We start from the raw sequence: 27,304 nt of genomic DNA on the forward strand, positions 1-27,304 counted from the left end.
TTAGCCATACGATCCGGAGAAGGCAATGGCACCCCGCTCCAGTACTCTTGCCTGGAAAATCCATGGATGGAGGAGCCTGGTGGGCTGCCGTCCATGGGGTTGCGAGGAGTCAGACACGACAGAGCGACTTCACTTTCACTTTTCACTTTAATGCATTGGAGAAGGAAATGGCAACCCACTCCAGTGTTCTTGCCTGGAGAATCCCAGGGATGGGGGAGCCTGGTGGGATGCCATCTATGGGGTCGAACAGAGTCGGACACAACTGAAGTGACTTAGCAGCAGCAGCAGCAGCCATACAATCAGCAGCACAATTTTTACCCAGCGAACTTTTTGCTTGACCAGGAACTTGTTTAAAATGGCTACTTTCACCTTCACTTGGAGGCAAACTTTAATGCCCAAGAGACAAGTATAGCTGTTTAGGTAATTAAATAGTTTACTTTATTTAGTGTTTGGGGGCAAAAAATAAATGCCTGACAGTGTGAAGGTAGCAAGCTTAATTACCACTTCTGGAGCCGCTGCAAATCACTTGTGTGACCATTCTGTCTTGATTATATAGCAGGATGAAAATGGTACCATTGCCCAAGACAGAATGCTTGCTATAAAACCTGCCACATGGGAAGATGAAATAGTGAAGTTAGAATCACCTTAATGGCTAAAACACGAGCTTGGGAATCCAGAAACTACTTCTGTTTAATCTCTCTCCATCTTTCCCTCACAAGGCCGACACTCCCTTGGTTATATTAATTAAATGGAAATGATTATATTTCCAGTTTCTGTGAGATGATACACAAGTAACACAATCAAGACATGTAGCAATTTTTGCTCCTTGGAAGAAAAAGATCACTTCAATTCAAATAAAAGGAGAAAAAATTATGACAAATAAATCAGAATTACCATTTTTCAGGGTGGATAGAAATTTGATTTGTGATAAAGTTGCAAGGTACACTAAGTGAATTTTTGTTAAACAAGAAATATTTGGAGTTCTCAAGGCTCAATTTCCCACCAATTTGGTGTGACTATGGTTTTTATTGTGTTCCTACTAGAAAAAAAAAAAAAAATCCTATCGTCACTACCTAATGCACTTGGCAAGCTGCTCACGATGCACCACACCTCTAGGAAAAAGAACTGGTGCCTAACACGTTTCTTTAAGCAGGTGATCTGCAAATCCAGATGGTTTCCTAAGCAAGTTTCATTGTATTTCCAATATCAGAAGACAGAGGCAGAAAAATACAGGCAAGATATTCAATATAGCTATATTTCAGAGGAGGTAAAGTAGCATTCTAGAATAAACAACTTAAAATTTCATGAGGAGTGAGAACGTAGCCTGTGTGAGGCTCATTTGAACAGGGATGCAGAGACAGGCATGAGTCCTGGCTTCATGACCCCAGCTTAATTACAGACTCCCTAAGTAAAGGTCCATCTAGTCGAAGCTATGGTTTTTCCAATAGTCTTGTATAGATGTGAGAGTTGGACTATAAAGAAAGCTGAGCACCTGATGCTTTTGAACTGTGGTGTTGGAGAAGACTCTTGGGGGTCCCTTGGTCTGCATAGAGATCAAACCAGTCAGTCCTAAATGAAATCAGTCCTGAATATTCATTGGAAGGACAGGTGCTGAAGCTGAAACTCCAATACTTTAGCCACCTGATGCGAAGAACTGACTCACTGGAAAAGATCCTGATACTGGGAAAGATTGAAGGTGGGAGAAGGGGATGACAGAGGATGAGATGGTTGGATGGCATTGCCAACTCAACGGACCTGGGTTTGAGTAAACTCTGGGAGTTGGTGATGGACAGGGAGGCCTGTCGTGCTGCAGTCCATGGGGTTGCCGAGTCAGACCAGACTGAGCAACTGAACTGAAGCATCTGCTCTCCATTATCTCAGAACTGGGAAGAACCCCAGCAGTTTCTTCATTCACATTTCCATTTTTAAGATGAAGAAACTGATACTCCAAGGGAGTGAGGGACTTGCCAATAGTCCCAAAACCAGAACAGGGGCATACACAGATGAAAACTCAGTCCAGCGTTTTTGCCATTGCAAACATGCCACCCTTCCTCAATGGAAAAAGAAATGAATATGCCGAATTACTATAGACTACTGTATGCTCTCTAGCATTCCCTCCAACTCTAAACTTGCATATTTTTACATCAACATAGTAAAAGCTTGGAAAGTGTTAAATATTTACATAGAAAGCAATTTTAAGCTGGCTAAACCAACAAAACAGAGAAGCTAAATGCAGAACAAAAATGGAAGAGACAGCACCATGTGCTCTTCTCCTCAAACCTCACTGTCAATCTTTAACATTTACTCTCAAGCATTTATATTCAAGATGATGTTTTTCTTTATTTACTATTTCCATTTGCAAAAGCCACTCCGTTTCAAACTTCCAGGAATCTGCAATAAAATCACATTAAGCTAAGTAATAAAATGCCATTATTGGAGTGACAAGAAGCTTCACTACCTGAAGCTTATAATGCTTGCTCCCCGACCAACAGGGATGTTGTGAGGATTAATGAGATATTTAAAAAGCGTTTTATGCATACAGAGAAAAGAGCCTCATAAATGCAAGGGAGAAATAACACTAGTTTATCTCCCCCATCAACGGAGGGAATCTTGTCTAAACAGATGGACCTGGAATGATGTCTTGAAATTGAAAAAACACTACCTGTGTTAGAGGAGGCTTCCTAAGAAAGGGATTCTTGAGAATAAAAATGCCTCTGAAACCAGATAGGTTTTATTCTTTAAGCATTTATCCAGGGTGACCCACCATCTTGGTGTGCCCCTGACTGTGGTGTTTCTTGGGTTGTGGATTTCCAGTACACAAAGCCATACCATTCTAGAACTGTCTGGTTACTCTCTTTGTAGGAGTTTTCTCTTAAATGGTTTTCATTTTTCCTAGCTCATTGACAACCTCACTTTCTAATATTCAGATTCAAACTGTGAACTACTTAATCAGCTGTGATGGTGACATGTTTGGGGAAAACCTTCAAATTATTTAATATGAGACTTCCCTGGTGGTCCAGTGGTTAAGACCCTGTGCTTTCAACATAGGAGGCCTGAGTTTGATACTCACTCAGGGAACTAGGTCCTACATACCTCAGCTAAGAGTTCACAAGTCACAGTGAAGATCCAGTGTGCTGTAACTAAGACTTAGCACAGCCACATCAAAAATAATAATGAAAACGTAATGCATAAAATAACCTTAGTTCCTGTTCACAAAGGCAGCACTAGCTTTGGGGACAGCCAAGCAAAACAAGGGAAATCGCCGTAACAGTTCAGTCCAAACTTCATCGTCTAATTTAACTACTGATACTTCACCATCCCAGCCACTTCTGATCTGTCTCCCACTAATCTATCTTTTCTAATCATTTACTCTTAGTTGAACGAGGTCTTTGCTGCTGTACGTGGGCTGTCTCTAGTTGCAGTGAACTGGGGCTACTCTTTGTTGTGGTGCCTGGACTTCTTATTGTGGTGGCTTCTCTTGTTGAGGAACACAGGCTCTAGGTGCACGGGCTTCGGCAGTTGCAGCAGGCTGGCTCAGTAGTTTGTGGCATGTTGCTCTACAGCCTGTGGGTCTTCCCAGACCAGGGACCAACCTGTGTCCCCTGCACTGGCAGGTGAACCCTTATTCACCACCAGGGATGCCTGCTCACACTAACCTTAACCACAATCTCCTACAGTAGTGCTGTGTGCTTCCTTGGGGTTGACAACAGAGGGGAATTTCCAAAGGGTTATAACTCCTGAAGTCCACTGTGGATTGCCTGATCACTGAAGGAGCTCCACTGTTTGAAGATGTGGCTGCATAGAGCATTTGCCCAGAATGCATCCTGTCTGTTGAGCACCATTCTCAACACGTTTTGGAAATGCTAAGATGCCTTTGCTTCTATTTTGGACCTCTCTTTGAACTCTATTTATCTTCCCTTTCACATCTCACTATTCCTTCTATTTCTTCCAATAAAATTTTAATGTCAAAAATAACAAAAATCTATGAAATGTTAGAAGCAAGTTAAATACTTCATTTAAAAACTTAGTTTAAAATATAGAATATCCCTTCCATTACAGTTTCTAACCCTGGAGGAGTTAGGGAGAACTTTGGGGCAGATAAAATATGGACTTTGCAAAAGCAAATGTTATACAATTTTAAAACTGTTGTTTTAGCCTTTATTAGCAATTTCTTTTTCTTTCTTTTTTTCAATATACTGAAACATCGAAAAATGAAATGGTCCACAGCATTCTTACCCTCTGGCAGATGCTGGGACTGTGATGAGACCAAATAATAGAAGCAATATGTATCTATCTTTTACTCTGTTGTCAACGGTCTTCTTACTATAACTCTATAAAGAAAATGCACTGTATTTTGTCTGTTTTATGCATCTTTACATGGCAGGCCCATTTGATAAACCACATATTATCAGGAAAAGGGGACCTTAACTTCTAACTGTACTCCATGATGACCTCCTTCTGTATCAAATGATTATACACAGAGAAAAGAAGAAAAGGCATTATTCCCCAGCAACCTAATGCTCATTCTAGCTTACTAGTTGTCTAAACAGAGTTACAGCTGCCTTGACTGCTTTCCTGCCTCTAGCTCCTTGTAGATTAATGTATATTTGCCTGGATTGCTACTTTTCATTCTGTAGTACAGCTTGAAAAAACAAGCAGCATCTGAAACCAACAAGCCCGGTCACGTTTGGAAGGTTTTTCCATATACCTGGGCTTCCCTAGTGGCTCAGCTGGTAAAGAATCCGCCTGCAGTGTGGGAGACCTGGGTTCAATCCCTGGATTGGGAAGGTGCCCTGGAGAAGGGAAAGGCTCCCCACTCCAGTATTCTGCCCTGGAGAATTCCATTGACTGTATTAGTCCATGGGGTCACAAAGAGTCGGACACCACTGAGCAACTTTCACTTTTCATATACGTGCTGTGCGCACATGCTCAGTTGCTCCCCCTCCCAATTTTACGTGAGTGTTCTCAGCCCCCCACAAGGTATAATTCTGCATTCTTCCTGATACTACGATTATATGGAAAATGGTTAACATCTTTCTGTAGCTCATAATGGAAGCAAAATATGACAGTTGTAGCTGGATGCCTAAAAATAAGAGCCCTCCCTGAAAACTTACATAGAAACCCCATATTTTAACTGTTAAAGTTGAAGAAAACCATGGAGAATTCTCATTTTCTGTGGAAAACATTCAAATATACTTCTATCCTGTGGACCTCCCCGGTGGTCCAATGGTAGAGAACCTACTTGCCAATGCAGGGTCCCATCCCTGGTCCAGGAAGACCCCACGTGTGGCAGAGCAACAAAGTCTGATTCGCAACAACCAAGCACGTGTTTCGAAACAAGAGAAGTCACTGCAATGAGAAGCCTGAACGCTGCAACGAAGAGTAGCCCCCACACTCACTGAAATCAGAAAAAGCCCATTTACAGCAAAGAAGACCCAGTGGAGCCAAAAAATTACATATAAATAAATACATTATATATATATATATATATATATATATATATATATATATATACTTCCATCCTGTAAAATTGTCTTACAAATAGCAAGTCTTCAATTTTTAGACATCAGATGTAGGTCTGATAAGATAAGCTTAGCTATGACTGTAATTCTGGGTCCATAAAAACTTGAAACCAGCAACAAATATTTTTGAGCTCCTACTTCTTTCAGGGAGCAAAAGGATGCGGAAGACATGAGCTTCAGAAGCTGACACACCAGTAGAAACATAATGCAAGCATATGAGCCACTAGAAGGATCCAAATGCACACCAAGGTAGAGTAGAGTGGATAGGGAAGTAAGAAAAAGGAATTATGGCAGTTTGAAAAGTGTAGGGAGGTGGATTTCCTTTAGGAAGATGGCAGACAAAAATATCTTCCTGGAAGGAGTCCTATTTGATGTGGAAGCTTGAGGGACGAGGAAAATTCTGAAATACAACAGAGGGGAGTTATTTCTTTCTTTTCTGTGTTATCATCAATCAGGTGACACTTTACTATCCATCTTGAATGGTAACCATGATGAAGCAGAGACTATTTTTTCCTTAAATATCTTTATTTAACTAACATACATTTATTCATTAAGTGATGTTCCTGGTGAAGGCTCTCTGGGATTCATTCCTGTCTTTTCACTAGCTCTATAGCCCTGGACATATTACTTACATATTTTGTGTCTCAGTTCCTGTAACTGTAAAATGAATGTGATTTCAGTTTCTACTTCACAGAGCTGCCATGAAGATTATGTGAGAAAAAAGCACATAAAAATCTTAGAGAGATTGCAACACAGTAAGTAACATTTACATGTTAGATGTTGTGAACACTGCCAGAGGTATCAGTATGAACAAAAATTATAGAAGTTGGCAGTGGGGGGTGGGGGGTGGGGAATGATATTTAACCATGTAGGCCGGTCTCAATATAGGAAAGGAAAGTCATAGGAGCTACTGAGGATCATCTCCTGGAAACATAATGGGGGTCTTTCATATTGTGAAAGACGATGCACACCACAACTGGGAGGTCCTTCTCAGGGACCGGAAGTGATAAAGTATCAGTGTTGCATGGAATGAAGTGGGAAAACCAAGTGGTAGTTATCAGATCAGCTCAGCCACTCAGTTGTTTCTGACTCTTTGTGACCCCATGGACTGCAGCCTGCCACATCTCCCTGTCCATCACCAACTCCTGGAGTCGACCCAAACCCATGTCCATTGAGTCAGTGATGCCATCCAGCCATCTTATCCTCTGTCGTCCCCTTCTCCTCCTGCTCTCAATCTTTCCCAGCATAAGGATCTTTTCCTCAGCTCTTCTCATGAGGTGGCCAAAGTATTGGAGTTTCAGCTTCAGCATCAGTCCTTCCAATGAATACCCAGAAATGGTCTCCTTTAGGATGGACTGGTTGGATCTCCTTGCAGTCCAAGGGACTCTCAAGAGTCTTCTCCAACACCACAGTTCAAAAGCATCAATTCTTCAGTGCTCAGCTTTCTTTATAGTCCAACTCTCACATCCATACATGACTACTGGAAAAACCATAGCTTTGACTAGACAGACCTTTGATGGCAAAGTAATGTTTCTGCTTTTTAATATGCTGTCTAGGTTGGTCATAGTTTTTCTTCCAATGAGCAAGTCTCTAATTTCATGACTGCAGTCACCATCTGCAGTGATTTTGGAGCCCAAGAAAACAAAGTCTGTCACTCTTTGCATTGTTTTCCCATCTATTTGCCATGAAACGATAGACCAGATGACATGATCTTAGTTTTCTGAATGTTGAGTTTTAAGCCAGCATTTTCACTTTCCTCTTTCACTTTCCTCAAGAGACTCCTTAGTTCCTCTTCACTTTTTCCCATAGTGTGGTATCATCTGCATATCTGAGGTTACTGCTATTTCTCCCTGCAATCTTAATTCCAGCTTGTGCTTCATCCATCCCTGCACAAGGCCAAAGAATGTTCAAACTAGTGCATAACTGCAATTATCTCACATGCTAGCAAAGTAATGCTCAAAATTCTCCAAGCCAGGCTTCAACAGTACATAAACTGAGAACTTCAAGATGTTCAAGCTGGATTTAGAAAAGGCAGAGGAACTTGAGATCAAATTACCAACATCCATTGGATCATCGAAAAAGAAAGAGAGTTCCAGAAAAATATCTACTTCTGCTTTATTGACTACGTCAAAGCCTTTGACTGTGTGTATCACAACAAAATGTGGAAAATCCTTAAAGAGAGAGGAATACCAGAACACCTTACTGGCCTCCTAAGAAATCTGTGTGCAGGTGAAGAAGCAACAGTTAGAACTGGACATGGAAAAACAGACTGGTTCCAAATCCAGAAAGGAGTATGTCAAGGCTGTATATTGTCACTCTGCTTATTTAACTAAATTGCAGAGTACATCATGAGAATGCTGGACTGGATGAAGCACAAGCTGGAATCAAGATTGTTGGGAGATATATCAATAACTTCAGATATGCAGATGACACCAACCTTATGGCAGAAAGCAAAGAACTAAAAAGCCTCTTGATGAAAGTGAAAGAGGAGAGTGACACAGTTGGCTTAAAACTCAACATTCAGAAAACTAAGTCCATGGCATCTGGTCCCATCACTTCAGGGCAAATAGATGGGGAAATAATGGAAACAGTGAGAGATTTGTTTTTTGGGCTCCAAAATCACTGCAGATGGTGACTGCAGCCATGAAATTAAAAGATGCTTGCTCCTTGGAAGTAAAGCTTTGACCAAGATAGATAGCATGTTAAAAAGCAGAGACATTAATTTGCCAACAAAGGTCTGTGTAGTCAAAGCTATGATTTTTCCAGTAGTCATGTATGGATGTGAGAGTTGGGCTATAAAGAAAGCTGAGCACCGAAGAATTGATGCTTTTGAACTGTGGTGTTGGAGAAGTCCCTTGGACTGCAAGGAGGTCCAACCAGTCAGTCCTAAAGGAAACAGTCCAGAATGTTCATTGGAAGGAATGATGCTAAAGTTAAGACTCCAGTACTTCGGCCACCAGATGCAAAGAACTGATACATTTGAAAAGACCCTAAAGTTGCGAAAGATTGAAGGTGGGAGGAGAAGGGGATGATAAAGGAAGAGATGGTTAGATGCCATCACCGATTTGATGGACATGAGTTTGAGCAAGTTCCAGGAGTTGGCGATGGACAGGCAAGCTTGGCATGCTGCAGTCTATGGGGTTGCAAAGAGTCAGACATGACTGAACAACTGAAGTGAACTGAACTGAACCGAAGCAGGGTAATAATATACAGCCTTGACATACTCCTTTCCCAATTTTTCCCATGGGTAGTGGCAAAGAGTCTCAACCCACTAGGTTATAGCATTGCAAGAATGTTGAAGGTACTAGTGAGGATGGCATTAACAAAGCTAGAGAAATACATTTTCCAGCACAAAGAGATTATGGTATAAAAACGGGAAGATACTGATATAGACAAAATTGCCCTGGCTTCTTTAGAGTAAAAGATTTTATAGTCTTTAACATGGTCATATAAATTATAGACATCCTAAAATAAGATAAAATATCCCATAGTTTCCAAACTTAAGTGAACAATCCTGATGTTCTATTGAACCAACTTTGCAAAAATGTTGCTCTGTACTTTGAAGCTGGAAGTTTGGCAAGTTGCAGTTTCCGAACTCTAACCAATTAGCATGTAAACCTTGATATAAGACATTTCATATTTCAAAATGAGCCATATCAGGATTAAATGAAGATATGAAAAAGAAATGGTGCAAATGTAGATTTAAATACAAGTCTCCATATGATCCATACAGGAGGACAGACACTGCTTTTATGAAGTCCTCTAGGAAAGAAGAACCAAAAGACAGCCCAGAAATAGACCAAACAAGATCCATGTAGAAAATATAGATGACCTCCGTGTGTCTTTGTATGTTAGTGTTTTTTTCCATTTGGTAAACAAAAGTGGATGGTTCTATAGTATGTGTTCAGAGTTTGTTTGTTTGTTTTTTTAATTGAGTTTGACCCACTGCCTTTGACTGACTAGACTATAACTAGATGTATCAACTAAAATTAAAACGTCCATGAAGTTTTGTGTCAGAGAAGAAAAGCCTGATAACGACACCAATTACAGAAGGATGTGTAGACCAACCCTTTCTGTTTAGATAAACGACATGTTATGGCATTATTTAAATGAAAAAAAAAAATCCAAATGAATTTAAGGTAATCATAATGAGAAAACAAAGGTTTGGGGCAAAATTTTTCACATTTTAACAATAGGAAGAGTATTTTTAAACAGAATGTTATTGCTAATTGAACTAAAAATAGTGAAATGTGAAGATGTCTTTTTGTCTGCCATTTTAACACAAAATAGAAATGTTATGGTAGATATGTGTTTGAGCACACTTGGTTGACAGAATAATCCATGAAATACAGAAATACATCTGAATTTCTCTGCTGCATACAGGATATATTTGAATCAAGAAAGTTCAATTAATAAATATTTAAAGATTACAAAAATTGCTCCACCATTAAAAAGTAAAACCACCTTCTTTGATATTTATTTCCTATATAGTTATTCCATGATAAGGGAAGAAAAATTAGTATAGCATTGAAGTTGGGAAAACAAATTTCAAAGAGAAGCAATGTAAAAGGCTTTGCTCAAGAAAGTTCAGTTTAAAATAGTCTAAAGAATTTCACCATAGCAAGAATAAGAAAATGGGGAAAATGCAGCATAGAGAATTATTTTATCAATATTTATTTTAAAAGTTCAATCAGTGACTGAGCCCAAAGGGCTTTTATCTGTAGGAAAGCATGATTTCAAATACAGTCATTTATATCAGCACAGAGGAGGAAAGATGTGAAAGGGAAATTAAATTTTCAATGAAGCAATTGCCAATCACTTTGCCATTTAAAACAGAATGAATTAGCAGGTGCACAAAGTATTTTATTCCATTTTTGACCTTCAGGAGTCACACTATTTGTTGATAAGACACCACGTAGGAAACTGAAAAGCACTGGTAATAACTGCTATGAATCAAACTTTATGAATATACAATGTGGTCAGTCCTTCTGGTTTTGCTGACTGTATCATTAAAATTTTTATTTGTTCTTTGAATGATTCACAATATACATTTTTAAAGAGATAATAAAATTGGAAATATTTATAATAATCTAAGGCATAAAATTAATAAATAATAAAATAACATCAAAATTCCAATTTCATTGTTTTATTGCCCCCCCATCTTAGAAAGTTGAAGGAAATTACTTTGCTCTTAGATGGACCGTCTCTAATCATTAATGTGTACCACACTGTCCCGGCAGAGCATTTTCTAGTTATGTAACACATGCACATAGACATCATTTTCTCTGTGTCAGTGGTTTGATTTGCAATTCATTTGATGTTTACAACCCAATAAAAATATTTTAATTACACCTAATTTATAGGTCAAGAAAATCTGACACAGAAAGTTCAGATAACTTGCCTACAGTCACAGAGCTAGCAGATGGCAATCCCCAAAATTTATCTAGATAACTAAATGCTAGGTTGTTTTTAATAATTAAGGCTGTTGCCTTACAATGCTCAGAGTAAATTCACAAGTTATTCATAATCTTAGGGTTTTGAACTATATTTAATTTTATTTCTAACAATAACTCACTTCCACAAAATGTATCAGTTTTAAATGAAGAAAAAATTTTACTAAATCTTAAAATATGTTTGACAGTAAATATTATATATGTCTGAAGTATCATGATAAAATACGATATGTGAATTGGAAAACTGAATTTACATCAAGTGATTCCTTGGAGGCAGAAAGGAGACTGAACCATATAAATGCTAAGTAACATTAATTAAGTTGTGTGTTACCTTATGACTTATCTACAAATCGGGATTTTAAAAATGCAAGCTATACAGGTAAGATTATACCAATAAAATGATAAAAGCATGTTTGAAATTTTTTCCAAATTAATATATGGATCAGCTAATATCAATACCAGACAAATCATTCAATTTTGGCTCATTCAAGTCAAATACAATTGAATCTATGACTATAAAAAATAGGTATTTGTATTTTACCAGGTTTTATTTTCCTTTAGACAATGATCGGCATCTGTATGGATTACTTTGTAAAGCCCATCCTTTTAAGTAAAAGACCTTCACCCTTCTTCACTCCCATGATGCTCTTGTCCTAAGTTGTCCTCCAGGGTAAGTGCAGAAATGCAGACTAGCCTGAGAGAATGAGAGCTAATCCATAGAGGACTAAGGTGAAGCCAGAGAAATCAGAAGAAGGGCTTACTGTTCAGACCATAACTAAGGAGGATGGAGAAGACCAGCTCTAAACCAGAAAACAAAACCTTGGAGGAAGCCAAATCAATAAGATACAAATATAACAACAGGCTCTTTGAGGAAGACGCGGTCCCGGCTGCAGCGGACTTGTGTGCCGCCCGCTCCTGCTCATGACTCACCGCTGTTCGCTCTCGCCGAGGAACAAGTCGGTCAGGAAAAAAATATATATATAACAACAGAACAGCTATAATATAAGCCATAAAAAACCTGGAAACATTTCATGGAAATGGGAAATGCATGCAAACTGAGATAAATCTAATAATTCATTTTCATAGGGCTTCTTTGGAAGATGTCTGCTGAATTCACAGAAACATAATGGAAGATTTCCTGAAAAATCTGCATTGGATCCTCCTGCCATCCAAGGCAGGTCCTGTGTTCCATCAGGTTTTCCTTATGTTAATTTACCTTTTTCTGAGTCATGGCTGGGAACACAGGAGCAGGGGAGACTTATTGGGTATATGTGTTCCCAAGCTCTGTGACCCTTACTTTTACATACTGTTAAAAAGTTATAACTGGATTGACACATCAGACCAAACCTGAACACATGACTTGCTTTCTCTTCCCCAGGAGTCCAAAGAGGTTATAGGTTGTAGGCATAGATTGAAGTCCTGCAGTTACATTCAGATAAGACCAATAGAACACATGGTGAATGTCCGTGGGTTTAAGGGAAAGTGAAAAAGAGATAGAGAGGGACAAGGGAGAGGGCAGAATACTGTATATGAAGCTGTAATATTTAAATGTTGTGGTTTAGTTGCTAAGTCCTGTCTGACTCTTTGCAACCCCATGGACAGTAACCTGCCAGGCTCCTCTGTCCATGGAATTTTTCAAGGAAGAACACTGGAGTGGGTTGCCATTTCCTTCTCCAGGGAATCTTCCCCATCCAGGGATCAAACCTGGGTCTCCTGCATTGTAGGCAGATTCTTTACCAAATGAGCCACCAAAGAAACCCTAGTATTCATATGAAAATCCATAAACCAGAAAATGTAAACATTTTAATGCAGATAACAGAGAACATAACATTTATATTTTGGGGGCAGAATATTATGAATTACCCAGTCAGATATTAGAAATGCAAGCTTTATATCTTAAATTTATTTTCAGAATCATTAAATCAGTAACAATAATAAAAGTTTTTATTCACTTGAAACCTGTTCCAGGTCGCCTGCCACCTGATCATCTGGCCTTGTTACCACTCTATGTATTTGCGTGAAAGTTTTCTTCACTGCAACTCTCATTGTTTGTTTGTTTGTTTTAATTTTATTTTATTTTTAAACTTCTGTTGCCAAGATGGACACCCATGCAAATCTCTAGCCTAACCTTCATTTTATTCACTGACTCACTTACTTAAAAAATGTTTTTGTCAAGTGCTGACTTTGATGGATATTATGATTGGCACTGGAAATTCATCTTCCCTCCACCCCTATTTCCACAGCTTTAAATTCATTACCTCATAATTTTTCAACTAAATCTTAGCAGGAGCAGCTGTGCTCTGTCTGATTCTGATTATGCCCTTTTCAATCTTGTCTCTTTATTATTCCTAGAATGATCTTTATAATACACAAACCTGATTATGTCAAGTCCCTGACATAACTCAAACTCTTTAGTATAACACAGAAAACCCATCATGATATGTTCTGTGCTTACCTTTGCAGTCTCATCTCTTGCTACTCTTCAATTACCGCCAACTTCATTTTCCTGAATTAATTGTATCCCAAGAACATGAATTTTTCTTTCTCATCACTGAACCTCAGCTTCTAGTGCCTTCTCTCTTTCCTAGATCCCTGTCCATCTCTCTTTGTTTTTTAGGACTCATTTCAGGTGACACCTCCTCTAAGAAGCCTTCCCTAACCAATCACTCCAGGAATGCTGCTTTTGAAAGTTCTTCAGTAACTTTTCATAAACACCTGTGCACATCTTTATCCTCAAGGGTCTGTCACACAGAATAATCAGCATCTGTTTATTGTCTGTCTCCCCTCATACAAATTAGGCTGGAAACTTTTTGTGGCAGGGAATGTATCTTATTTGCACTTACCATATATAAATCTTTCAAAAAATTGGATGAAATAAAACATGGAAGAATATCTCATTTGTATATATATCAAACATCTCAAAAATTTGACAGGATGAAAATTATATCTGACAGAAAATAAATAGAGAAAACAACAAAGAAGATCTTAAATGTTCTCACCACAAAAAAGATATGATAATTATGTAACATGATAGAGGTGTTAGCTAACTCCACACTGGTAATCATACTCCAATATATACATAATTGTATGAAGGCAATACTTTTTATGTCTTGAGCTTACACAAAGTTACATGCCAATTATATCTCAATTAAAAAAAAATAAAACTGCTTCCCTGGGTGTCAGATGAATGTAAATCAAGTTCTAGTTGATAATTACAGGCAACTTGAATAAGAGACTACTTGTTTTCTTAGAGAAAAATTACAGAAAAATGGCTAATGGGGCAAAGTCAGTATTTGGAAGTGGAAGAATGGAAAAACAGCATTAGGAAAGTTTCCAAAACAAAGTCGTTAATGGAAATCATGAGTAATTGCACTTAATAAAACAAGAGAAATGTGTTTAAAGAAATAGATGAGGTGGCACAATAAACTCGATGGAAAAGTCATGTACAAAAAAGACAAGTTCAAAAGACTTTTAACAAAGTATTATGATATCTATAATTTACTGCTCTTTGTGACCCCATGAACTATACAGTCTGTGGAATTCTCCAGGCCAGAATACTGGAGCGGGTAGCCTTTCCCTTCTCCAGGGGATGGTCCCAACCCGGGATCAAACTCAGGTATACCACATTGCAGGCAAATTCTTTACCAGCTGAGCCAGCAGGGAAGCCCAAGAACATTGGAGTGGGTAGCTTATACCTTCTCTAGTGGATCTTCCTGACCCTGGAATAGAACCGAGGTCTCCTGCATTGCAGGCAGATTCTTTACCAACTGAGCTACCAGGGAAGTCCATATAATTTACTGCAGGGATCAACAATCTCTGAGACATAATGTCTGGCGATCTGAGGTAGAGTTGATGTAATAATAAAAGAAATAAACTGCAAGATAAGTGTAGTTGCTTGAATCATTCGGAAACCCTCCCCTACCCTGATTTGCGGAAATATTTTCTTCCACAAAACTGACCCCTGGTGCCAAAATGATTGAGGACTGCTGATTTACTGCAACACTCTTCAGCATGGACAGTGAATACAAATGTGTGTGTGTATGTGTATGTGTGTCTGTCTATCTGGAAATTCTTCCATTTGGCTCCAAAAATCTCTGTGATATTTCCCACTGTTTTATTTTGGGGTATTTTTTAGCTTTAAAAGATGTTCCAGCCTCATCTTGTCTATCTCCTGCCCCAGTCCTAGAAATAGTCATTTCTCTAAGAAGTACTGGTTCTTTTATTGAAAAAGTCACCAAAAACTAAGATATGATCACTGAGTGTGTGTTCATTGGTACTAGACTGCCATTGCTTCTCAACTCCCTAAGCAGACAGGGCTAAGAAATATATGTATATATACCAACCGGTATAGATATGTCTAGAATTACCCGTGTACGTATATATTGATGTTGCTAACATTAGTTGGTGTTGATGTCTTTAATCCTAATCCAGCACCACGTGGGTCATTCTACCCTTCTGCCTTGTTTATTTGAACCTCCACTTCAACACTGAGAAACACAGTTCCCACCATCCATGTACTTCACCCTTGATTTTCAACTGCACTTGTATCTTTTTATTGATTCAGAGGACTGTTTGTTATCTGAGTCTGTACAGAAAATTCCTGCTGCTAAAATAATGTTACATTTATCTTAGGTCTGCAAGCCATATGCTATTTGAACACTAAAAGGATAGAGTACAGAAGCCATCCAGCTCAAAAAGTTCATTCCATTGTTTGTGTCTACTTGCCTGTGAACAGAGAACTGTGTATCAGAGTCTCATTTGGATTATAGGGATGCCAGCAATAGACTCTTCCACTTCTAATTATTAGGTTTTAGCTATATTTTCCCAAAGAGAGAATTGGATAGCTCTGCATGTTTCAACTGTCTTAATCAGTTTATAATAAGATGCATAACCAAGAAGAAATTTTAAAGTTGGCCTAGATTTTTAAGTATATCACTAGTTACAAGGATGGGTTCTAATAAACTGAGACTTGTGGTTAATAATAGTGAAAAGTGAAAGTTGCTCATTCGTATCTGACTCTGTGCGACCCCCTGGACTATACAGCCCATGGAATTCTTCAGGCCAGGATACTGGAGTAGGTAGCCTTTCCCTTCTCCAGGGCATCTTCACAACCCAGGGATCTAACCCAGATCTTCCACATTGCAGGTGGATTCTTTACCAGCTGAGCCACCAGGGAAGTCTGTGGTTAAAAATAAGAAGAGCATAAAGAGAGATTTTAGTTTTACCAGCCACAGAATAAGAACAGTAGCACAGATCTACTTCCTGAGAATGCTGCTGCCTGTCAGACTGGACTTGTTCCTGCATTCCTTTGTCCCAGAGAATAGCCCAGCACTACAGTAGTAAGCAATGATCCTGAGCCGTCTCTTCTCTCTTTCCATTTTATTCCTATCTTCTCTATCAAAGAGAATCATCTCTAGACATGAAAGATGTGGCAAACCCAGACAAAAGCAAACTCAAGTCCAAGATGGTAAAGAGAACATGAAGAGTAAACCTAAGCTTTACCAATGGGAACAAGCTTCTTGATTTGAATTAACTAGATTCTAGAGCACTAAGCCCAACTTCAAAGGAGATCCGTGAGCTACCAACAGCAGCCCTGGGGCAACAGTAAAGATATGCTTTCCGAATGGACAGTGAAGACTCACCAGGTCATCCTCTGTGTGTATCCAAAACAAAAGGTAGGTATGTGTGGAAGTTATACGAAAACTCTCTGGTAGTATTGGATGCCCTAAAATATAAGAACGTACTTGAAAAGGCAGTAAAATATTTCTGAAATATTCAAGTACTTATGAGAGATTACTGTGGAGTGAGTAGTGATCAGACTGGGACAAGACGGCCTCTGAACAGACTTCCAGTCCTAAGATCCTGCAGTCCCTCTGTACCCATTCTCTGAATGTGGATATTATAGTACTATGTTTCTAGTGCTGACTATCGTCTCTTTTGTACTTTTCAAATTAACTCTTCTGACTGCAGCATTGTAAATAATGAATCTGAAAAGTCCTTTATATATAGCTAGAAGATAAAAATGAGCTCAGAATAAGTGTTAACTCATCTTGGTTGAGGTTAAAAAAGCTTTTTAAAAAACATTGCTTGGAATGTTTTAATTTAGATGTCAAGGTATATATCAGTGTTGATAAGTTTTTAAAAAGGTGTAAAAAAGCAAAAACACTAAAAATTGGAAACATGACCATCTTTATTTCACTAAAGTGTCACTAACTTTAATCATTAAAATTGAATATAAATACTTTAACTCAAGTAAAATTGTAGGTAGACAATTGGAATAAATCTTGCATGACCAATATTAGCCTGATATTCAGAATGAAAAACTGAAAGAAGCAGGCAATTTCTAATTTAAGCTTTTAAAAAAGGAGAATACATAAGTGAATCTATAAATTAGAAATGAATTGTTAGGGCCCTATAAGATACTTCAATTAAAAAAAAAAACTTATATATTAAAACTTTAAGATACAATTTTGTTTCATTTTTCCCCTGAAATGAGACTCACTTCCTAAATTCCAACACATGGGCTTATAATTACTTTTCCAATAAGATAAGGAATTAAACTTCATTGTGCTCTTTCAGTCAGAAAATATTTATCAAATGTCTATTAGATGCAAGATGCTGCCACTGTATTAGACGCAGTGAGTTGAGAGAGAAACGAGACAGATTCTCTGCCGGTTTTAGAATTTACAGCCTAGCAGAGAAAATAGACATTAAACAACGGATTACTTGATTGGTCACATTTCACAGTTGAAAGAGATGTATCCAGGATAATGTTGACATTGTGTAGAGGGAAACCTCTTTAGACAAAGGAGAGGGTAGTGTAGGAGAGGTCAGAATAAATTGTTTTTGGTGGAAATGTTGACAGAGGAAAGTTTTAAAGCAGAAGAAAGAATTGGGAGAGTGAAATGTGAAGAGAAGATGATGACCCAAAGAAGAGGGCAAAGCAAGGGGAAAGCCTCTGAAGCAGGAAGCACCACAGTATTTAAGAGACTTGAAACAGTTCCTGCCCCAGGCCGTACAAGTGGTGAGGCATGGGGAGAGGCCAACATAATGGTCCTGCAACCAGGCAGGGACCGCAGACCCAGACCTGAGCTGATGGCTCCTTCCACTCCAGGTTCACCCAGCAGGTTACTCTTCCCCAAAGACTGCTGTGTTATGTTTGGGTAAAAGAGATACAGTTGTGGTTTCTTTACTCCTCTTTTGTCAGGTTTATTATCTGTCTACATTACTGATGGTACGCCCTGTTATGTCTTAAGTAAAGAGTGTGAGTTATTTTCAAAGTAATATACATGAAATCTGAAATAGGAAATGAGGTCTGAAGTGAAAGCCACTCCATCCTGTCCAACTCTGTGATCCCACGGACTACAGGGTCAATGGAATTCTCCAGGCCAGAATACTGGAGTGGGTAGCCTTACCCTTCTCCAGGGGATCTTCTCAATCCAGCAATTCGAATCCAGATCTCCAGCACTGCAGGTGGATTCTTTACCAGCTGAGCCACAAAGGAAATAGAAAATAAATGTAAATAAACTTCTGCTGTATTCTTGTCCATTTCCATTACAATATGGGATTTGCAAATAAATGTAAAACAATCCATTCTTCTTCTAAAACAATGTTAAAAGTTTAAAAATAAAAACTAGCATATACCACCAAATGCAGTTTGAGTGAATACCCTTCAAATATCAAGCTACATCTTGGAAAAGGGAGAAAATGCAGTGCATAGCATGGAGACAAAATGTATTTCTCTATTTTCAAAATCTCATGATTATCTTCCAAGTATAAAAATAAAATGTCTTCCTTTAAAACAGGTATCATACATGAATTTTACACTATTTCAGAATGAAATCACCAGCTGAGTCCAAAAACAGAATGATTTTCTTACAATAAAATCACATTTTCCAATTTAAGATTTATTCATTTTCATTCTTCTCTGTTCTTCCTGCTGTTTACCCATTGGGAAATAAACTATTTATTTATGCCACTATAAAAGAGTAAGTAGGGAAAACAAAACAAACACCTAAAACTAAATGCCATTTGTTTTGTTTCCAATTTCAAGGAAAGTATTGGTTGAAGAGACTTGGAAATGAATAATAAAATAATTAATTTCCACTTGGAAGAATCAAGAGGCCATCAAATAAATTTCTTCCTCTGATAAAGAAGAAAACTAAAACCCAAGGAGATTAAATGATTTATACAAGTTTTACTAACTAGTAAGGCTGGTTTCTGGTTTCCAGCTCTTCCCAATACACCCTACCCATAATTTTACTTTGCCATATTTTGCTTTTTCCACATAACAAAAAAGTGGCTACATCCTGCTGTTCAAACTGCTGTGTGTTCCATGCTTAGTAGCTCAGTCACGTTCAACTCTTTGAAACCCCATGCATTGTAGCCCACCAGGCTCCTCAGTCCATGGAATTCTCCAGGCAAGAATACTGGGTGGGTTGCCAGGCCCTGCTCCAGGGGATCAACCCAACACAGGGATCAAACCCAGGTCTCCCGCACTGCAGGCAGATTCTTTACCCTCTGAGGCACCAAGAAAGCCCAGGAATACTGTTTAAATTGCAATAATGTTAAAAACAAAATTTATCCAAGATCCTGTTTTTAAAGTATCAACTTCAAAAGAATCTATGTTACAAAGTAATAAGATTGTCTCAAAAAAAAAAAAAAAAAAGGCCAGCAAAGCAATAGACCAAGATGCAAAAGAAGGGCTCTAAGCCTGCTGTCATTTAATCTTTATGTACCCCTTCAAAGGGATAACCTTGATGTTGAAAGTAAAGGAATCAATTTTGTTACATTTTATGCCCATCGGTGACAGTAAATTTGTGAAGTGCTTACCAGAAAGAGAGAGCTTGGCTGGTTGTCTAGCAACAAAGTAAATACACATGTTGGTATAAACTAACTACTCTTTAGAAGAAACCACTTTCATTATTCATTTATTTAATCTATCTCTTAACAAAGAGAAAAAAAAATACAAGACCTGGCAGGGGAGAGGGTGGGCATGATAAGAGGAAAAGTGAGTTCCAGAAGTTTAAAAATTAACTTCTAATAATTTATGAGGATGGACTCTTCCACCTCCCCCCGCCCATAAGTCAAATAGACCTGTGAAGAGGTCGACTAGATACTGATGAAATGAAGGACAAAATACTCTAGAATCACAAATTCATAAAATCATCTCTGCATCAGCACTGAGCACCTAACTCCTATAATTCACCTAGATGAGACTGACTGTGGCTAATCAGAAAAAATTCGTTAATGATGTTTATCAAAATCGTTAATATTACAGAGGCCATTTTCAAGAAAAACTTTGGTTTAGCTATACACTGAAAATGAGTGCTGGAAGGAAAAAGAAAATATGACTCACTTACAGTTTATCATATGAAGTATGCCTACTGTTACTGCCAGGCACTTATCCCACCACAAACTGCCCCTCTTATTGTTGTTATTGTTGTGTTACTTTAATCTCTGATAACGGAGCCAAGACCAAGAGTATTTAGCTTTATTCCTGCAGTAATCAATTAAGACGCTTCTGTCTATCTATTTCTTTCTGTTACCCAGGAGCAGCTTTGACTCTTAAATTCCTGTCTGGCTTCTGAATTGATGGCATGGCAACTGACTTCTGTATGTTTTTTTTTTTAATTCCTGACTACTACAACTTGCTTTGGAGTGACCTCTGATATCTGTGTACTTCTTGGATTTGCAGTTTGCTTACCTGACTCCTATCTAGTATTTCAGTTTGTTTCATTTACCCTGGTTTTGTATTCTGCTTCTGCCCCAACACCTATCTCACTCACAGCCCCTGTGCCCATAAATTTCTATTAACACTTTCTATTCTAGAATGTAACATATTAGACAAATTTCAACATTTGGTCACATTTCTTTTCAGACAAAATACTCAACACTGATGTTTCCACACAGTGGTTTTCAAGATCTCTTGGGCTGCTAGTTTAAATGTAATAAATTCTTTATGAGTCAACTCAAACAAAATACACTTTTATATGAACAGCATGAATAATTTAGAAACAAGCAAAGCTCATTTTAAATCTCATTGGTTTCAGAGACTATACTATACTTAAATATTGCAATTGTAGGGTTAAAAAGGAAAGACTACAATAATAATATGATGACAAGAGTGATGACAAGGACTGGCATCATCTTTTGAGTTATACATGTGCCTACTGTGGTACCTGAGTTTTCACTGGAACTTAAAAAACACTATTCAGTGGATATGCTCTTGAGTATTAGCTAACTAATTTATTACAGATGTGAAGAAAAGCAACATAATTCAAATAAGGTACTTATGTTACTTAAGATCACACACAAAGTAGGCCAAAGAGCTCTGATTAGAAATTGTCTTGTATGATTTCAAAACTGAGACTTTCAGCCATTTTCTAAGTTTCTCCTAAGAAACCCAACCTTAACATCCCTGAAATTCTATTAAAAAGAAAACAAATTAAATAGATGACTCTGACTAAAAGCTTCAAAGGCATTATTTTTTTACCTTTAAAGCAGTACTCCCAAAGGGAAGAAAAAGCAGTTATTCTTCTCCACTATTGTAAAATAGTGTGTGTGTGTGTAAACGGGTACAAATACCATGGGAAAGTATTTGGCAGTTTTTCCTAAAGCTAAAGATAGAGGGACACGGTCACCAGTGATTCTATGCTGGGTACAGTATGGACTGTAAAGAAATAAGTGTGTATGTCTACTAAAAGCCATGCATGTGAATGTTCATATAAAAATTATTAATAAGTCTAAAACTCTAAACTGCCTAAAACTCCATAAATAAATTCCTAAAATTTACTAATACAATTAATTCTACAGATTGTGATATATTCATACAGTGGAATAGCAATCAGAAAAGGACAACTATGTACCTCATAGACAGAAAATGGATCTACAGAACCCTGATGCAAAATAGTAAGCTGCTTGGGCTCATGAAGTCCTAAAACATGGAAAACTGAACTCTGGTGACTGGTGAGAAGAGTGTTTTCTTTGAGAGGCCAGTATTGCCTGGAAGAGGCAAGGAGCTCTTCCAGAGCGCTGGAAGTACTCTGCATTGATTTGAAAGTCAGGTGTCTCTCATATTCATGAACGTTCACTGGACAAGTAAGATGTGTGCATGTCTAACTTATGCTTTCGTTTAAAAAAAGAAATGTTCTAGGATGAGATAAAAATAAATTATTATTTATTAAAAGCTTATAACAATTCTAAAAAAAATACATAATTTGAAACACTGAGTTTCAGTTTAACTTTTCTATAAGCCATGTCCAGGGGATCTTCCTGACCCAGGAACCGAACCCGGGTCTCCCGCATTGCAGGCAGACACTTTACTGTCTGAGCCACCAGGGAAGCCCTAACTATAAATTATAACTATGACTTTCCCCAAAAATATAGGCTTAAAAAGAAGAGTTAATAATCAATGCTGAGAAATGGTATCACCTTTTGGAGTAAGAAAAGGTCATATTAGATCATTTTCTCACAGTGTATTAGAAAATATATTCTATATGGAATTAAAAGTTAAATAAGCAAAGATATCTAAAAAGACACCCAAAAAGATTATTTTTCTATTACTCAGTTGCATAAGTCTATCTGTAAAACTCTATTTAAAACGTGAAGGAAAATATTGAAGTATTTTCTTCCATATTTTAAAATGTCATTGAAAACTCAAAAGCAGAATTTGAGAAGCAAACAATAGGATAGGAAATATATTTTCACAGCCTCTGACAAGAAATGGCAACATTATCTGTAGTACATAAAAAATGCTCATAAGCTATAAATGTATTTTTCTAAGAAAAGCAGCACAGCAGAAATAGAGAGAAGATACAGACAACATAAAAAATAAATAAAATATATAGTCTATCCACATGAATACTGTTTGACTTTGTATGTCAAGGACATGCAACTAAAATTACAAATAAAAAAATGTTTTTTTTCTAGCAAATTGATAAAAAGTAAAAATATAATATATAGAGGAGTAAGAAGACTCTTGAGAGTCTCTTGGATTGCAAGATCAAACCAGTCAATCCGAAAGGAAATCAACCCTGAATATTCATTGGAAGGACTAATCCTGAAGCTTCGCCCACCTGATATGAAGAGCCGACTCATTGGAAAAGACCCTGATGCTGGGAAAGAATGATGGCTGGAGGAGAAGGGGAGGAGAAGGAGGATGAGATGATTGGATGGTATCACCAAATCAAAGGACATGGGTTTGAGCAAACTCTGGGATATAGCGAAAGACAGAGAAGCCTGGCGTGCTGCAGTCCATGGGGTCCCAAAGTCAGACATGACTAAGCGACTGAACAACAGCAATTAAGAAGTACAGTATGTCTCCTGCATACAAATAACTTCCATTTCAGGAGCATGTTCGTAAACCCAACAAAGTTAGCCTAAGTGACTAACTATTGACACAATCATTTATATGCTGTATGTACTGTAATAAGTTTCTAATATTTTTCACACAAATGATACACAAAAAACAAAAACAAAGATACCATTTTTAATCTTACAGTACAGTCCCTTGAAAAGTCCAGTAGTACAGTACAAGAGCTGGCATACCAGGGCTGGCATCGAGTGAACAGGCAAGAAGAGTTACTGACTGGAGGAGTGAGAGGAGGTAGGAGATGGCAGAGCTGGAGGAGAAATAGGAGATGGAAGACAAGCTGCAACTTCACAGATGCCTGATGCTGATGGCATAGGTTTTGACTCCTTGCTGGACTCAATTCTATCTGTCCTCTTGAAAAAGATGATCTAGTGACGTCTGCGTAGTATCTCTCTCTTTTTTTTTCCCATCACATCACTGATGATGCCGCAACACTGGGCTGCTTTCTGAACCGCTGCTGCAACCTTCCTGTACAATTCTAGGTTCACGTCCTATGCTTCAAAAACTAACAGTGCCTCTTCAAACAAAGAATGTCAGCTTTCCTGTACTGGGAATCCCTTCAGTTCTTCATTTACTTCTTCTTCCTCTTGTCACTCTTTGCCCTTTCTCTGGGCCTCAATTCCATTCATTAGTAATTTCCTTGTGTTGCCCAGCAAGTTCAATGAAGTCATCCTCTTGCAAATTTAGCTCCAGCTTCTCACTGAGGGTCACTGAGTTGCTGAAGGCCTCTTTGGATTCCTCATCCACCTTCTCAGAGCCACAAAAACTGCAAACAAAATTCAGGCAAAGGTTCTTCCAAACTCCATTCATGGTGATGGCTGTAACCTCACATCAAACAAAGTCAATGTTTTTTATGGCCTTGTAGATGTTATTCAGTTCAGTGCAGTTCAGTTGCTCAGTTGTATACAGCTCTTTGCGACCCCATAGACTGCAGCATGCCAGGCCTCACTGTCCATCACCAACTCCCGGAGTTTACTCAAACTCATGTCCATTGAGTTGGTGATGCCATCCAGCCATCTCATCCTCCGTAATTCCCTTCTCCTCCTGCTTCAATCTTTCCCAGCATCAGGGTCTTTTCCAATGAGTCAGCTCTTTGTATCAGGTGTCTAAAGTATTGGAGTTTCAGTTTCAGCATCAGTCCTTCCAATGAATATTCAGGACTGATTTCCTTTAGGATGTTATAGTCCTTTGAAAATTGTTGTGTGATTATTCCTGACTTGTGACTTGTCTTTACTGCCGGACAAAAAGTGTGGTGTAAATGGCATTTCTTGAAAGTCACTACAACTCTGTGGTCCACAGGTGCATAGTGGGTATTTGGTGGCAGATGCACTATTTTGATGTTGGGATGAAAGACACCCATGAATGGAGGTGGCCTGGAGCATTGTTGAGCAGAAAAAGAATGCTGAAAAGAATGTTTTTCTCTAAGCAATATTTCTCTACTTCTGTGATAAAATGATGGAAAAACCAGTCCTGGAAAATGGCCTGTGTAACCCAGGCTTTGGGGTCACTCTTCCACACAACAGCAAACAGCCCTTGGCTATGTTTTCAAGGGCTCTTGGAGTCTCTGAATGACCTAAGAGAGGCTTCAGCTTCACAGTGCCAGAAGCATTGCCACCAAACAACAGGGTTAGCCTATTTGCTGCTTAGCAGCCTGGCATCAGCTTTTCTTCCTTACTGATGTAACTTCAGTCTGACATCCTATTCCAGTACAGTCCTGTCTCAACCACATTCAAAACTAGCTCAGGTAAATGCTTGCCTTCATCAATAATTTCTTTGAAGCATTTCAGGAAATCCTCAGGCAGCTATGGTATCAGCACTTGTGGCCTCATCACTTACTTTTATGTTGGCTCTAGTCATGACCCAATGAAACTAGCCATGGCTGGCATGAAAAGATACACCCTCTGATTCTTTGCCACGTTTCTTCTGGAAGTCTTCATAAAGGCTTTTAGGCTTCCCTGGTGACTCAGATGGTAATGAATCTGCCTGCAATGTGGGAGACCCGGGTTCGATTCCTGGGTCAGGAAGATCCCCTGGAGAAGGGAATGGCAACCCACTCCAAAACTTCTGCCTGGAAAATTCCATGGACAGAGGAGCCTGGTGGAACTCCATGGGGTCCATGGGGTCAGAAAGAGTTGAACACGACTAAGCGACTAACACTTCACTTTCATTGAATCAACATTAAGCTGAGCAGGACTTGAAGCTGATGCCGATGCTGCATCCACACACACTGAGAAGTTTCTCCATGCTTCTTCGATATTACTATTGACATTTTTTGACATCACAGTTCACATTTCCATGATCCTGAGTATTGTGCTGATGGTTGCATGATTTGTGTTACAAGTGTGAGAGAGATCTACCATCTTTTCACCTCATTCCAACTCAATTATTTTCACTTTTGTATCCACTGTTATCTCTTGGCACTTCTTAGCAGCCCCAGCTACATCTCTGCAGCTTCCAGACATCCTGGGCTTAAAATAAAGATACTGTGCTACTGTACTCTATGCAGTACTGAACAGTAAAGCACACAAAGGCACAACCACCTGCAGAGGATGCATGTGTGGGACAATGCATGCCGGACACGTGAACTTCGTGACTGGACACAGGAAAGCAAGGCCACATTTTTGAAAGTTCAAAACTTGAAGGTTCATATGTAGGGGACTTCCTATACAGTAAAATACACACTACTACGAATGCTTATGGAGAGGGCAATGGCACCCCACTCCAGTACGCTTGCCTGGAAAATCCCATGGACGGAGGAGCCTGGTAGGCTGCAGTCCAAGGGGTCACTAGAGTCGGACACAACTGAGCGACTTCACTTTCACTTTTCACTTTCATGCACTGGAGAAGGAAATGGCAACCCACTCCAGTGTTCTTGCCTGAAGAACCCCAGGGACAAGGGAGCCTGGTGGGCTGCCGTCTATGGGGTCACACAGACTCAGACACGACTGAAGTGACTTAGCAGCAGCAGCAGCATGAATGCTTATTACATGTAAATTGGCTCAAACTTTGAGTGAAATCTAGCAATAGAGCAAGCAGAAACATTTAAATGCCTGTGCCTTCTGACTCAGTAATTCCAATTAGTAGAATCCATTAAAAAAAATAAAACAGCAATGAGAAATGTAAATTAGTAGTTTTATACAAGAAATAAGCATCATTTTCTTCTAGAGAAACTCAGCAGATACTGAGAACCTACATATTCCAGGCAATATAGTGCTAAAGGCACTGTAATAAACAAGATATGAAGTCTGTGTAATAACCGCCAATATAAACTTTAAACAGATAATTATTAGCACAATTGTTACCCTGAACAGGGAATATTACTGGGCTGTGAAAGTATGTAAAATATGCGAGCTATTGGGACAATTATAAAAGCCTCTGAGTAAATGATATTTAAACCAAAACATGATGGTTGATAGGTAGCACTGCCCTTAGACTCAGGCATGAAGGATCCTTGTCTGGGCTTTATTCTTCGAGGAGGTTACATATACTCTATCAAGAACACATGGCTTCAGCTACCACTCAGGGTCTGGCACACAACATCCACACTCATGACCAACATCATTCAAGCCCCAGGAACATATTTATTTTTCTGTCTTTGAAGCAAACAATACCTGTCTCCAAATGCCTTGAATGTTTGTGGATTACACCCTTGTCAATATCAGAAATGGGCATTTTCATAGTATGAGGGTGAACTGATTGACAGAAGTGCTTAAATATGAGAAAAAAATAAACTAAATTACTTAAAAATTCTCTTAGTGGAAATTCCAATCAGATTACTTGAATGCAATCAAATCATGCATAACAAAGAAGCTTTAACTACTCTTGTCAAACATCTGTTTTTATTCTTCTTTGGGGGATATAATTCATGGTCCTGAGGTACACAGAAAAGTACAGTATTTGAAAGATTTGCACTTGGCAACTAAGAAATATTTTTAAAATAAAAAAATTCATATTAT

General features: G+C 38.5%; 1 pseudogene; it reads right to left on the reverse strand.

The window, feature by feature from the left end:
• Positions 1 to 23,963: 23,963 nt before the first annotated feature.
• Positions 23,964 to 27,304, reverse strand: part of LOC113894926 — a 186,511-nt pseudogene continuing 183,170 nt past the window's right edge.

Source organism: Bos indicus x Bos taurus, chromosome 7, assembly GCF_003369695.1.
Source record: "Bos indicus x Bos taurus breed Angus x Brahman F1 hybrid chromosome 7, Bos_hybrid_MaternalHap_v2.0, whole genome shotgun sequence".
NCBI classification, from domain to species: Eukaryota; Metazoa; Chordata; class Mammalia; order Artiodactyla; family Bovidae; genus Bos; species Bos indicus x Bos taurus.